At 34.7% G+C, this 14,572-nt stretch overlaps 1 long non-coding RNA gene across 2 annotated transcripts in view; it reads right to left on the bottom strand.

The window, feature by feature from the left end:
- Positions 1-3,577: 3,577 nt before the first annotated feature.
- LOC135321392 (uncharacterized) overlaps positions 3,578-14,572 on the bottom strand; it is a 238,980-nt gene continuing 227,985 nt past the window's right edge. For both annotated transcript variants that reach the window (XR_010381126.1, XR_010381127.1), the window contains one exon: positions 3,578-3,867. This is a non-coding gene — a long non-coding RNA (uncharacterized LOC135321392). The remainder of the gene's footprint in view (positions 3,868-14,572) is intronic.

The following is a 14,572-nucleotide window of genomic DNA, read 5'->3' as shown; positions in this document are numbered from 1 at the left end:
TGTGTGCAGACATAAACAGCTCCAGCTCAACTCTTCCAAATCTTCCAGCTCCTGCCCCCAGAAAACCCACACAGCCTCTTCTTGAGTCCTTTGACCCAGCTCTGTGATGCCCATTGACCTGTGGGAACTCACACACCTTTGTGTACAACAGAGGCCACTCTGCCTCTGTGCTGCTCTGTGCTGTCATCTTTTCTCTCTAATCACTTTTGTCCTGCCCAGGTGGATGCAGGGCAAATGAACAAGTCAGCTGCCCGGCTAAATGACCAGCTGAGAAATGAGATGCCAATCTCCCTTCTTGCAAGCATCCTCAATCTTTTGGAACTCCTCTCACATAGCTTTATATTATAAAGACTACATCTCCAGAAGTGGTGGTACATGGAATAAGGAAGTATAAGGTGAGGCTGTGGCAATGAGGATGGTTACCTACTGGATGAAAAAAAGGTGAGTCTGAGGACACTGCCAATGTTTCTAGCAATGGAGACTTCATGGAAAGTGACATCATTCTCTAAGAGAGAAAAGGGGGTACAGGAACATTTTGGGATGGGAAAGTAGTACATCTAGTTCTGGACATAAGATGATGGATATCCAGACAGAAATGGACTAAATGAAATGTTAATTAGAACTAAAATATAAATTAAAAATTACAGCCTAAGTTGGAAGAGATTCCAAATCTGAAGGGAAGATCTAGGCTTTGATGAATATACACTGAAGAAAACACAAAAAGAATAGGGCAGGCAAAATACTGATTCCTGAAGGGTTTTCTCAGGATGTCCATGGACTAAATGGAACATTATGAGAACTGGTCAACAAGATCAAATTCAAAAAGTAAAGCATTCCAAACAAAGAAAGATCAGTAAACAGAAGAATTTTTTAAAAAGTACTTTCAATTTAGCAGTCCAAAATAACATGAGAAAAAGAGGGGTCAAAACAAAAGAAACAAGAGAAGACAGCATTCCTTCCAAAACAGCTTATATTTACACTTCTTTCAGGAGTCCATTTAAAAACACAACGAACACAAGAACCATCAACAAAAAACAGCAAAGCTATTGTAAAAATAGCTTCAAATAACCATGAGTGATAAAATACTTGGGAAAACTTACAACTCACTGGCTGTTTAAAAAAAAAAATGGGGATTTGAAGGTATTTTACAAATCTCATTCAATGTCTTCATTGGATAGATGCGGAACCCAAACCCCAGGCTAGGGACATGAATTGTTTAACTAGTGAGGAAAAGAGGGTCAGCAGAATCCAAATCTCCTGGGTCCAGGGCCAGCTCTTTTCCACTAGTCATCAGCGTCACCCTTACTAACCAATTAGAAGTGTCACCAAAGGCCACTCTTACAAACCCATGAGGTATCTTTGAGATGAACCAGTGCAATGGCTCCCTTTTTTTTAAGACAAATTTTTTAAGAGTAATTTTAGATTTACAACAAAATTGAGAGAGAAGTACAGAGACAGCCCATGCTCACACACAAGCACAGCCTCTGCCATAATCAACATTCACTCACCAGAATGGTATATTTTTACCAAGGATCAACCAAGGTGAATATTGGCACATTATAATCACCCCAAATCTATAGTTTACCTTAGGGTTCACTCTTGACGTACATTCTATGGGTTTGGACAAATATACAATGACACATATCTATCATTATAAATGTATTTTCATGGCCCTAAAAATTCTCTGTGCTCCACCCATTCATCTCTCCCCACTCCCAGCTCTGGCAACCACTGATCTTTTTACTGTCTCCATAGCTTGCCTTTTCCAAAAAATCATATTGTTGGACTCACACAGTATGTAGCCTTTTTATATTGGCTTCTTTCACTTAGTAACATGCATTTAAGGTTCCCAGTGGCTTCCTTTTTAAAGAAAGAGTGAAGAAATCCAGGGAGTCTTCCCAATCATGCCCACCCTGGATTCCCCATGACGTTAGAAATTCCTAAACAATGTTACCAACCTACTTTCTTGATTACATGGAAAACTTCACTGAAGTTTGTACCCTGTAGGAAGTACACACCAACATTTTTGAAAGATATGTTTGTACGTTATTATGACTAGTTTCTATTCCTACTGTTCACTAAATATTATATTTCTGAGCAAAATGGAGAGTTTTAGTAAAACCTAAACCACCAGCAGAAGCAGTCATGATGTTCTTTGTGTATATTCACATCATTTAATATAGGAAAGAGCTTTCTATAATTCTTGATGAGATTGTGACATGGAAAGAAAAAATAGTAGCCATGGCCCAAGATTCTTATGATTACCACTGATTCTGTCAATAATTTGCTGTATTTAAATATCAAGTTAAAGAGCAAACTATTTAAGAATGCTTCAAGTGCCAGGTTCCCATGATTTTTGTATGTCTGTTTGGTAATTCAATTCTACAACGTAAATAGCTGGCAGCGGCAGTGCTGTCTGCTAAATATCTCATTACAAAATGCTAGAAAACTAGAGAATTACTGACAATTAAGGGTTGGTACACACAAGTGGCCAAAATTACAGTTTACAAAAGAATGATAATTGCTCAAGAAGATAGAATTGATGCATATAATTGGATTTGGTCATTTAACTTTTTTTATGTGTTTGCATTACCTCAAATGGATGAATGCAGTTGCTTTATGAATTAACAGGCATTGTTTGGTACCCCTGCTTTCCTTTCCACACTGTTACCCCTAACCTTCAGCCTCAACTACACTCAGGGTTTTTACTTTCTATTTTGACTTCTCTATCAATGCTTTCTTTTCTTTTTTTGCACTCTATGATAGCATTGGCAATATAGACGGCAAATAACCAAATGCAAGAGAGCTATAAATCTTTACATTAATATACATATAATGGAACAATACTTGATTGTATTCAACTACTGACCAGTGGCAGAACCAAATTTCAAAGTATGGTGTGAAGACCACTGGTTGCATTACGTTTGTAATGTCGCGATGTTTATTTCTTTATGAGTATCATCAGTTAACTGCTGCTTCATTTGTTCCCATCAAGATGATAACTGTTCTTGACATTCATTCTGGTAAGCAGACCCATGGTTTCAAAAAAGAAGCATAAATGGCTGCCCATGTGGCAAATTTAAGGAGTGTCATAGACAGCATAGTGCAGGGGTGTAACAAAACAAAAATTGTTGGAGAAGGCACAGGTTATCAAGACAAGATAATGACTGATCTTTTAAAAAAAATGTTGATCCTCGTAATTTTTATCTTGCTACCTGTTTCTACCAAGATGACTAAGTTACAATGTTAGCACTGTCAGGGAATCAAAGAATATTTACTCATTCTGGCCAATTTGCATAACTGGTTGCATATACCTGATCAGTTCTATCACATTTCTTGACTATTATAAAATATTTCCCTGTTATACCTAGATGATTTGGAAAATGTGGAAAACAATGAAAATTTGGATGAATTAGGTGAGTTGATTCCACTCCCAAGAATCTTTGAATTATCAGTGCAGATAGCATCATGTTTAAAAATGTCTTCTGCACACCTTAAGTCTTGAAGCCTTTTTTCCTGCAAGATCTTGTTAATATTTGAACTTTCCTAGAATGAATATAACTTAATCACTTAAAAGCCAACTCCAAAGGTAGGTGTAGAAAAGGAGCTGCTGAGAAAGAGGAAAGAAAGCTGAAAGATTCCAAGGGTTGGAGATTGTTGATTTGGGGTTTAGGATAGTGTAAGTGGACCATAGGGACTCTTACTTCTGCAAACACTCATTTCAATGTTCTAAGCCCTTGCTCCTAAATGAAAGGCATATCCTCCTCCAAAGTGCTGTTTAAGATTCTGTCCTCATGGTTTCTCATCACAAACTTTACCTGTTTTCAATCACTCCATTTACTTCAGCACAGCCACCATTCTTCTTGCCTAGAAGAAAAAGAAAATCAACTTTTACGTCAAGTACCAGTTTGCCATTACATCCCAAGTTTCTGTTAATAGAAAATAATGACCATTTAAGTCAGTTATTAATTTTATTTTAAGACTCTGTATCCAAAGATGGTATTCATGATTTCATTTTCTAAGTATATTTTTGTGGGCTTACTTTTATAATTTAAATATAGTTGAAATAGTTATTAAGATTGTGAAAAATAGCTCAAAGGAGCAAAGATAAACAATATGTGATTCTCATTCTATTTGGCAACCCTGGCATAACTGAGACAAGTTACACGGGTAGAAGGAATAAAGGTCACTTGAGATTTACCCTGAAAAATTCAAAGTAGGTGGATAATCAAAAGGAAGAGATGCAAGTTAGTGCTGAAATTTTTCAGTATATGATTTTCATGAGCATCATAATTTGGGGCTACATTATTAAAGACTCGGTGTTTACAAGCTAGAAAAACCCCTTTCTTCATAACATTTATAAGAGCATAGTTAACACACTATCATGGCACAGGTTTACCCAAGGTAGTTAAAAATGAGAAAGATAAATACCTTTGATTAGAAAAATTGAACCATAATGAAAACACAAAGAATTAAATGTAGCTTGAACTGGTGGAAACTGAGGGAGGGTATAACTAGTCAACCAATTTTTGAAAGGAACACAAAAGTAATGGGGCAATTGCATGAAATCGAGCAAAGGAATACTCAAGCTGTGTATTAAGAGGTATTTTCTAACACTGATGTTTGTTGCACTTTGGAAAAATGACTCTTTCAAAGGAAATGGTGGAAAACCTTTTTCTACCTCATTTAAACTGGACTGGATCAAGCTTTTTCTCTGGGGATATAAGTCTATTTGGATAGACTGTCAGTAGATGATTCTCATAAATTGTTTTTACTTCTTATTTCTTTGAACCAAAAATTCTAGGGCATCTGGTCACTGATTCTAAAAATACATTTTCCCCTCCAATATATTCAACATGTTAACTTTTATCTCTTTCTCCCATCTCTAGGATATATCTTTGAAAGAAATATAAAGGAAATATAAAGCATCATTTCATTATTTTGCCAGAGTAAAATGAACCAAATAAATTAAAGTATTTGAAAGTGGCTCATTTTTAGTTTGGAATATACTTGGAATGGACATTTACATCCATTAAATAAAAACTAGCATTTGACTATTGTTAGGAAGATGTTTACCATGAATTTTATAGTTTTAAAGTCATGTAGAATTCAGTTCTAGTTACAAAATCATCTATTAAACCAATCACTCAGAACGACCTCCATCCCAATGTTGTTATTACATAAAATCTGTGGTGAAACCTAAAATTTTATTTCACATACTTAATAAAAGTATATTATTTATACAATTATATTTATAACTAATAAAAGCACAATATATAAAATATACCTATATTCTCTATAGGTATTGTATATTATTTTTATAATAGTGATAATAATTTTGAGATTCAATAAGCTAAGATGCTATCAGTGTACTAGTTACAACAAACTATGCTATTTCCTTGGGCTTCATAAAATTACATAGCTTATCTACATTAACAATAAGAAATTTTCAGAGAGACAACAGGGAAATTTTGTTTCTTTCGGATTGGATTACAAATTCTGTATGTTGAAATAAAAATAGCAAGCAGTATTCCCACCTTTTCCCTTTAACCTAAATTCCAGTGCTAGGCTGTGTGAGAAAAGGGGATTTCTCAAAAATGAGAAAAATGAAAAATTCCAAGGTAAAATGAGTAATTTTGACAGGGTCAGCATCACTAAAAATGACTTAGGACCTCAAATAAAGGATCATGTCTTCTAACCAAGTGATAACTGACTGATGTTTAACATCTATCTGGGTTGCTGGTAGGAAAATTGGTTGGGAAGCCAATGACCATGTCTTCTTGTTGACCAGCCTGAACCAAGAACATGTGATCATTCGAGGCAAAGAGCAGGCTTGCCGACTTAAAGTGTTTTTTTATAGAGCCAAGCACAATGACGCTATTTGCCTACTTTTTAAAATGAAATGCTCAGTAAGCTAGGGGGCTTCTAATCTGTTTACCAGCTGTACTGATGAGCTGGATTTATTTAAATGTTATCACCAACCTGACCTATGTTACAATGACAGATAATGTTTTAATGAGCAAAAATATCATCTTTCTCAGGCTTTTCTTTTCTATGAAAAGAGAAATTTATGTTCAAAGATTCCACTTTTCCCTACTCTTTAAATGTAAATATGTCAGAGATATATTAAAATGGCATTTGATATAGACTACTATTTTTAAAACAAAGTTGTCATTTGACTCCTGGTGAATTGCTCGTAAATTCAGGACTGAATAAAGAGATCAGATTACATTAAATGCATTTTGGTATCTATAACTTTCTGCAGTGAATTAAAACTGGCTGATCATGTCTCCAGAGCATTTCATTTTCCGTTGATTCATGTACTGTAATATAACCTTCAAAATTCCCTTATGCCAACAAACTCACTCAGATATGCTGAGTGTAAGAGGAGATTAAAGTGGCTATAAGATTGAAAACTGCATGAAGGCATCAGATAATGCAGTAGAGGTATAATGAAAGTGTAAACAAAGCTGGTAAATGTAGAAATTACTGTTCATATAATCCACTGTTGAATTCAATGGAGAGTTTAGCTCCCTGCCAAATATATATTAATACCAAACAAATTGGCAAGATCAATACACCAAGCCTGTTTCATTCTTATTAAAGTATTTTCCTCTCTGAGACTAAGCATTAAGTAAGGCATGTCATTCTCCTCTGTAAAATGTAATATTTCCCCAATAGGAATTTAGCATTCAGTTATACTCAGATTCCCAGCTCTGAGAAACTCACATCAGATGATTTTTCTCCACTCTTTAAAATTGAAGTTACTTACAGAAATAACCTTTTATATTTTCCTGAGCAGAAGCCTTTTGTTTCTGCACTGCGAAAGCCAATCCATCCTTTAAAGGTTCTTTTTAAAAAAAAAAAAAGAGCATTATTACTGAGCTAGGAGCCTCTATTGTTTCAGTAGTAGCTAGAGCTATGGATGAATGCTTTCAACAGAAGTTAAAAGAGATAATGAGTCTTTAATGATACAAAATCAGAGCCTTGTGTGCCTAGTGAAGCCTGACACAGGCTCCAGCTTGCAGCTAGCGAGGAAACTCATCCGCTATCTGTTTTATAGGCCAAAAATACTCCAAAGTGCCTCCTTGGAAAATGGTATATCCTTTAAGATAGGATCAGTGGTGTTCGTCTGTTAGATTAAACTGTTCTGAGATGCAAACCAAAACAGGACGATAAGCCTATCGTCTATTCCTCTCCATACCTCTCTCCAAAAATTTAAGGCGAACACATCTCCACCTTCAAAGAAGCAGCTTCTATTTTATTCCAGACTTTTTCGAGTGCAATTTCCTTTTATTTCTCTTCCCCTCCACCAAAACTACCTACAAGAAACTCCAGAGTCACCTGCTTGCCGACCAGATAGTAGATTACTTGGCTCAACCGAGAGGGCCTTTTGTCCACCAAGTACTATTAGAAAACTGGTTTGCATCTCAGCTGTGTAAATGTGTGAAGTCCTAGCCAGAAACTTCTGGGGAGCAGTGGGAAAAAAAAACCTCCTGCTCCATGAACACAAGCCAGGCTTCTTGATGTTAAATCAGATTTGCTTCTGAAAGGATTGGCATGTCTGATATGATTAGGAAGCTTCAGTTGTGCTGATTAGAAATTAAAATTAAGAAAAACAGATTGATCTGGAAAATAAGAAACATAAGGGCACATTGCTGCACTCTACTCTTTGCAATGATGCTTTAAAAGTGATGAATATGAGAATTATTTATTGTAGGAAATCCTAACTAGGTTATTGTATAAAGATTTGCATGCTATCATCATTGTATTGAAGTGCCAAAATCAGTTATAGAATCGAAGAAAGGGAAACATCAACATAACTTGACTTGGTATATATTTAGCATGCCTTTTTCTTTCACTTTCAAAAAATGTTCATGGGTGTGAGTGAATCTGGGAGCTGAGGGAAGGTGGGATTAAGAAGGCAAATATCCCATAATTTAGTGAAAGGAACTAAATTATTCTGCAGGGATTTATTTTTTAGGAAAGAAATTTTTTTTTTATTTTTTCCTCCTTTTTCATTCATTTCTCCCCATCTTCCCATTTCTAGACATTCAGCTTGTCTCTTCTAGACATTCAGCTTGTCTCTTCTAGACACACTGGTGCATGCGAGAAATGATCATTACATTTAAAATAGAGAAAGGGGATGTGAGGCATATTTAGAAGAGTTAAAATGTATGAAGAGAGGGGAAAAAAAGACATTTATCTTTTTACTCCAAATTACTATTCCAAGCCATGTTATTATCAAGACACAAAGAAGCAATATAATTGTTGATAACGTGAGCATATATTTAAGAATTGATTAATTTTAACTTTATGATCGTGAGGTTTCTAATCTTTTACCTGGCATCAATACCAAATATGACTGTAAATAGGTGAGTGTACTCTTAGAACATCTCCTATTATCACCAAATAATTGGAGCTTCTTCCTCATAGAAAACTCCATTGTTATATATATATATAAACACACACACACACATATATACACATATGTATATATGTATGTATACACGCACACACATATTTTTATGTCATTTACTATTACTGTACGTTCTGGGACTACAGTCATGAGCAAAGCAGGGAAAGATGCCTGCCTCACATTCTAGTCTCTGGATGAGATGCTGAGAAGACAGCAGTGAGTGAGATAAGAGAGATCCAGACCCTCATGGCACTTGCAGTCTAATGGAGATGACAGCCCGTAAGCAAGTAAGTACATACATACAAATGTACATGCACCATACGCAAAGCAAGTAGAGAATGTGAATGTGTGAAACAAGGGGAGGGTGATAAAAACAGAAAAAGCTGATTGGAAAACCAAGATTAGATGTAAAGATAAGTTTTTGGAGATGGAAAGGTAAGACTTTCAGAATCTTTTTGAGACTTTTCTCTCAGACCTCAATCAACTTCTCAAAGAAATACCACTGAAATCTAATTCTATCTCATTATTTTTCCAGAGTAAAATGAATTAAATAAGAATATTTAATGTATAGATATGCATCTTCTTGTTTGTAAGGAGCTTTCATTTAGATAAGCAAGCAAACAATGTGTGTACATAGTAAGATAGCACTTACTCAAAGTAGAGAGTTTAAGAGAATTATCCAGCTGATTTCAGAAATAAATAAATAAATAAATAAATAAATAAATTAATTAATTAATTAATTAATTAATTAATTAATTTGAAGGGGAAAATATAATTAAAATTTGGGAATGGAAAGATTCAGATTATTTATCAATATTAGTCACACACTTTAGACAGATTTTCAACTACTTATTTTATATTATTGATATATATGCAGTATTATATAAAATATTTTTACAAAAATTAGGAGCTTTGCCAAATGCATTGTTTCCAGTGTTCTGGTTATGTGTTCATCTATAATATTAAATGTTAAATAGTAGCTTAACTGAAAACAAACTAGTTAAAAACTATTATAATAAGATATAGTAATCCATTTTAAAGATCCCAGAAAATTCAAAGATGGGAAAGATAGTTGGGTTCATCATTTTGTCATTCTATTCAGACACTTGAATTTTCCATAACATTTATTCCTTAAAGGTTTTTTCAAGTCTAATTTTACATGACCCAAACAGTAGGGTTTCCAACATATCTCTTTCTTTAAAATTTAATTTAATTTTTTAAAATGGAGGTACTGGGGATTGAACCTAGGACTTCATGCATGCCAAGCATACACTTTACCACTGAGTTATACCCATCCTCCTTCCAACATACCTCTTGAAAAAATGGCTGTTACCAAATATATTTCACTGCTATAATTTTTTCTTAACTTATTACAATCTAAATAATGTAAACATGTAAACAATAGAGGTTTTATTAGTCCATATCATTTCCTATCATGAATCCATGTCATTTAAGAGTGAACAGAGTTATAATGAACTATTACAAATAATTGTGTATTACCCTTAATAACAGCCATAAAATTTAAACAGTTGTTAACGAAACAATGAAATACATAATGGGGCTTAATGCTCTTTGTTCAAGAATTAGACCACAACCTACAACTTACATTCAGAATTCCAAATCTGTTTCATAACCTGAATATATGGGCTCTACACAATGAAGAGAAGACAAATTGGTTTCGTTGGATCCATAGATAGGTAAAGAAGCTAATGAAAGATTAAGAGAATATGTACCTTCCATTGAAGCAAATAATTTCAAACTGAATATTTTTGCTTTGCTTTCTGATCATCAAATTTGATCATGTTCAACCATTTTACTATTTTTTAGCGGAATAGATCGTACAGTACTCCTCTTTTCCCTCCTGTTTAATTGACATTTTAAAAAGCTTAAATGTGGACTTTTACTAAGAATCTCATTCTTTCCATCTTTCAGAATCAACTGCTAAATAAGTGAAGGAATTTTTGTTCTATCATCCAGTGCTTTCATTTAGTAGTAATAATAAATTTTCAGGTAGATAAAATGAAAGTGTATGTGTGTATAATCAGAACTTTGATTATTAATCAACACCAAAAAATTTAATGAAATGTGCATTTAAAACAGAACATAAGTAATATTATTCCTTTACACTAATCTAAGTATATATATAGTTTCCTACTATATGTCAGGTATTTTGTTCTGCTCTATGAAAAAGATAAAAATGAACATTCAGCTGTTATCTTTGAAGAACCTGTAATATATTGTAGCATTGAGGAAGGAAATGGCAGTAGTAGCAGCTGTAACACCTTGGCAGCGAGAGCACTTGATTTTGAGCTCCCATTCTGAGACCTATTACCTTGCTTGTAGGCATGTCAATTTTAAAAAGTGTGACCTGGGGATCCAGGCTTGGTGCACCAGCACATGGGGTCAGAAGAATCAGCATGGATCAGAAAAACAGGGAAGCGCTGGGAGAGTGGTGGTTCCCATAACAATCAAGAGCCATGTCACTGAGGGACAGGGAAAAATGGAAATTTATCCAAAAAGTAAACATACGTTAGATTTTATGTTTTACTCCACAAATCAACATTTGCATGGGCCTGAATGGATATTTTTAAAAACACACAAAGAATATGATATAAATTCACTAAAGTTTTCCTTAAATGATTCTCCTCTTACGTCTTAATATCCATGGCCTTCATCTCTAACTACAATTATCAGCCAAAGAGTATGTGCTTCATACTTTACTGGAGAAACAACACAAGACGTGGTAATATTTCACATTCTTTAACATTTTGTTGTTTTGAATTGGTACTTCCTTAGACATCCTAGCACACATTTTATAGCTGGTCTCGGTGTAACTAAACATTCTTATTATAATGTAAATTTCTTGTGCAGACCTTCCAAAGAACATCCATACCAAAGCTGGACAAAGGCAAATTTTTGATAGACACTGGCATCCTAAAATGTCTACTATATTAACCAGGTAGCCATTTCCAATGAAACCATTTGCCCTGCCAAAGAGCACTTAATATCACCCAGTAAAGACTGTGAGGAGAAGTAAATGCCCTCACTTTCCATTTCAAGAACGGAATTTACATGGAATAGATATAACCTCTTAGTTATCCTTGGACAACTTTTCTTCCTTGTATTTAAAATTAGCACACAATTTCTGTACTCAATCTAATCTATTTTTATTTTAGAAATACATATAAAAAGTTTCAGTTTCGTCAAGTGTTTGTGGTATAATTCATCATAACCTTAAAAAACCATTATTTGCTGTTATCCTCAATCTTTTGGCTTTTTGGAACATCTTTGTTCAGCTCCTGTCATCATATTATAATGATTCCTGATTATACCTGATGTAAAATAACAATGTTCCAATAAGTACCTATATTATTTTAGGACTCTTTTAATAACAAGGAACAGAAACTCAACCAGAGCTGGCTACAGCAAAAAGGAGGAACGTCACCAAATCAAGGGGTGGGCAGGGAAACACCACCACAGTCTGTTGCATCTGTTGCCTCTCCTTCTCTCTGTGCATCAGCTTTCAGTATTTTGTTTTTTGTTTTTTTATGAGAATACTTACTTTATTGTGATTACAGTATACAAATACAGATAAAGCCAAAGTCCATTCTGTTTCCCTTTAAAATGATTCTCCTCCCCAGAAGTATGTTTGATGTATATCTTTGCAGATCTATTTCCTATATACATGTAACATATATATAACATATGGGATTAATAATTTTTAATTTATGCATAACATGGTATTGTATATTTTCCAGCGTAATTTTTTAAAATTTAACTTTTTCAATGGAGGTACTGGGGATTGAACCCAGGACCTCGTACATGCTAAACACACACTCTACCACTGAGATATATACCCCAACCCCCTCACTGTGATTTTTTTAAACTTAAAAATATGGCTTGAAGATATCTCCAAGTTATTCTTTTGAACTGATTCATATATATCTAATTCCTCCATTCACAGGATTTGTGTAACTTCTTCACAATTAAAAACAATTTAGACTGCCAGCAGCATTTCAGATTTCTCTTTAAAGAGTATGTGTGCATCAGTTTTAATCCCTCTAATTGAAAGAGATTAAACCGCTTCCATGAAGCCAAGCTCATGCCTGCTGACAGTTTCCATAGTCATTCTCACAGCTTGGGCAGGACCCATCTGAAAATCCCTGGGGAAGGACTCCAGCTGACGTAGTTCAAGTTCTTTGCCACCTCTCAGGGAAGCTGTTCTCAACAGGAGTCATGCATTTCCTGAAGAGGCATTTTGGAGACTTGTGAGGGTATTTTTGGTTGTCTCAATAACTGAGAGACGCTATTGGCATTTAGTAGGCAGAAGCCAGGAGTAATGGATGTTCCACAACACACAGAACAATCCCGCAATGTGAACATTCCAGTAATAGTTTGCCCTGAGTCACCTCATTCTCACTTGGCTTTTCTTATAACAGCATCAACAACAACAATGAAAAAAACTGTGTGAATTGGGGGGGTGGGAGTATGTGTGTGTCGGCGTAGCAAGTGTATATAATAATACACATACACATCATGCATATGAATATCAATACATAACACATTTATCAAGATTGTCTGCTGTTCTAATTAAACAAAATCGCTTTCTTATTCATACTGTGCAGGTTGTAAAATTGGCTGGATGCCCTGAAATGCGATTTAGAGTGTCACATAAGTTATCATGTTCTGTTCTGTCCTTATTTACCAAGAAATCCCTCCAAACAAAATTGACAAAATGGGCTCTGTTATTTCTTTTGAAGCTGTCTTCTTGTCAATAAAGTTTGCACATTTAAATGACTACTACTCTGTATAATTTTCAGATTATATTACATGTTTGCAGCTGGAACAGATACTAAAAACTGCCATAAAGTGTGCTCACTTTCTATGCATAACAGCTGCTATAAGAACCTTGATATCCTACACATTTCCATGTTTTTTCCTGTTTAAATGCACATTTTTTGAGGATTTTGGGTTTGGGTGTAGGGGATTCTTTCTTTGGACTGAGGTTGGGAAAGAATTATCAAAACCTTTGGCACAAAAGGATAGTATTAAGCTGTGATGCTGTGTAGTGAGTACACAGGTTTAATGTTATCAATGTTTTCAGTGATTAAGTGTGAAAGGCAGTACCAAAAATAAAAGCAATTCTAAAAATGCCATGCATAAATAACGACCGGGAAGTTGTTCATAAAATGAGACTTACAATCTGAAAGGTGTTAGACAACTAAGAGCCATATTGTCTGTGTGGCACTAAATTAATTATATATGACCATGGCTAAGTCACTCAATCATTTTAAACCTTTTTTGGTGATTTGTAAAAAATGGAAAGAATGAAGCCTACTCATTGGCGTTCTTTCAAAAGTTAAACGTGATAATTTATAAGAACAAACCTAGTACACTGTAATTACTTGGTCAGCTTGATGGATTTAAATCTCTATCTAATAAAACCTTTATACTATACGTTGCTAAGAACAAACACAGTTATGTGGCCACAAGCTCACTCCACAAGTGAGTGAATTGTGATATTTATCAGAAGCAGTCGTGGAAGGCCATTTTTAAACTTGAAGTCCTAAGGTGACTTCAGGAGACTCAAGATCACCATAAAACTCACCTGGGGAATCATCCTATTGTCAGTGGTTTTGGGACTATTTTCTCATGTTTCATTCTAATCATTGAGAAACTAGAAAAGATTAACTAGCTGATAGTAATGATAATCACATTTTTACTGCGGCTATAATTTGAGCAACCCTGAATTCTCTAGCATCCTGACTTCATCCTTTTCTTTGGTCCCCAAAGAAATTAAGTCATACCCACATCTGTATAACTGCAAGAAATCTAGTCTCCTTACAAATATCTCTGTGTTTCCCTAGGGGAGAAAGTTTATATCATTTCTCAAACTAAACTTCTGCTCCTAGTTTTCTTCTTGAGAACCTCTAGTTGTGTCATTACTGCCTCTCTATGCTTCTGTGGACCCTAACCCCAAATCAAGGATTTGGTTTGCTATATAATGAAAAGGAAGGTTGAATTTTCATTCATTTATGCATGCAAAAAATATTTTCCAGGACTTGGCTGGTGCAAAGGACATAACAGTGAACAAGACAGGTAGTCTCTGACCTCCTTGAGTTTATATTCAAATGGGAAAAACAGATATTAAGC

The sequence above is a fragment of the Camelus dromedarius genome, chromosome 5, assembly GCF_036321535.1.
Source record: "Camelus dromedarius isolate mCamDro1 chromosome 5, mCamDro1.pat, whole genome shotgun sequence".
Lineage (NCBI taxonomy): Eukaryota > Metazoa > Chordata > Mammalia > Artiodactyla > Camelidae > Camelus > Camelus dromedarius.
Note: the sequence above shows the minus strand (reverse complement) of the source record. Positions and strands in the feature narration are given on the sequence as shown.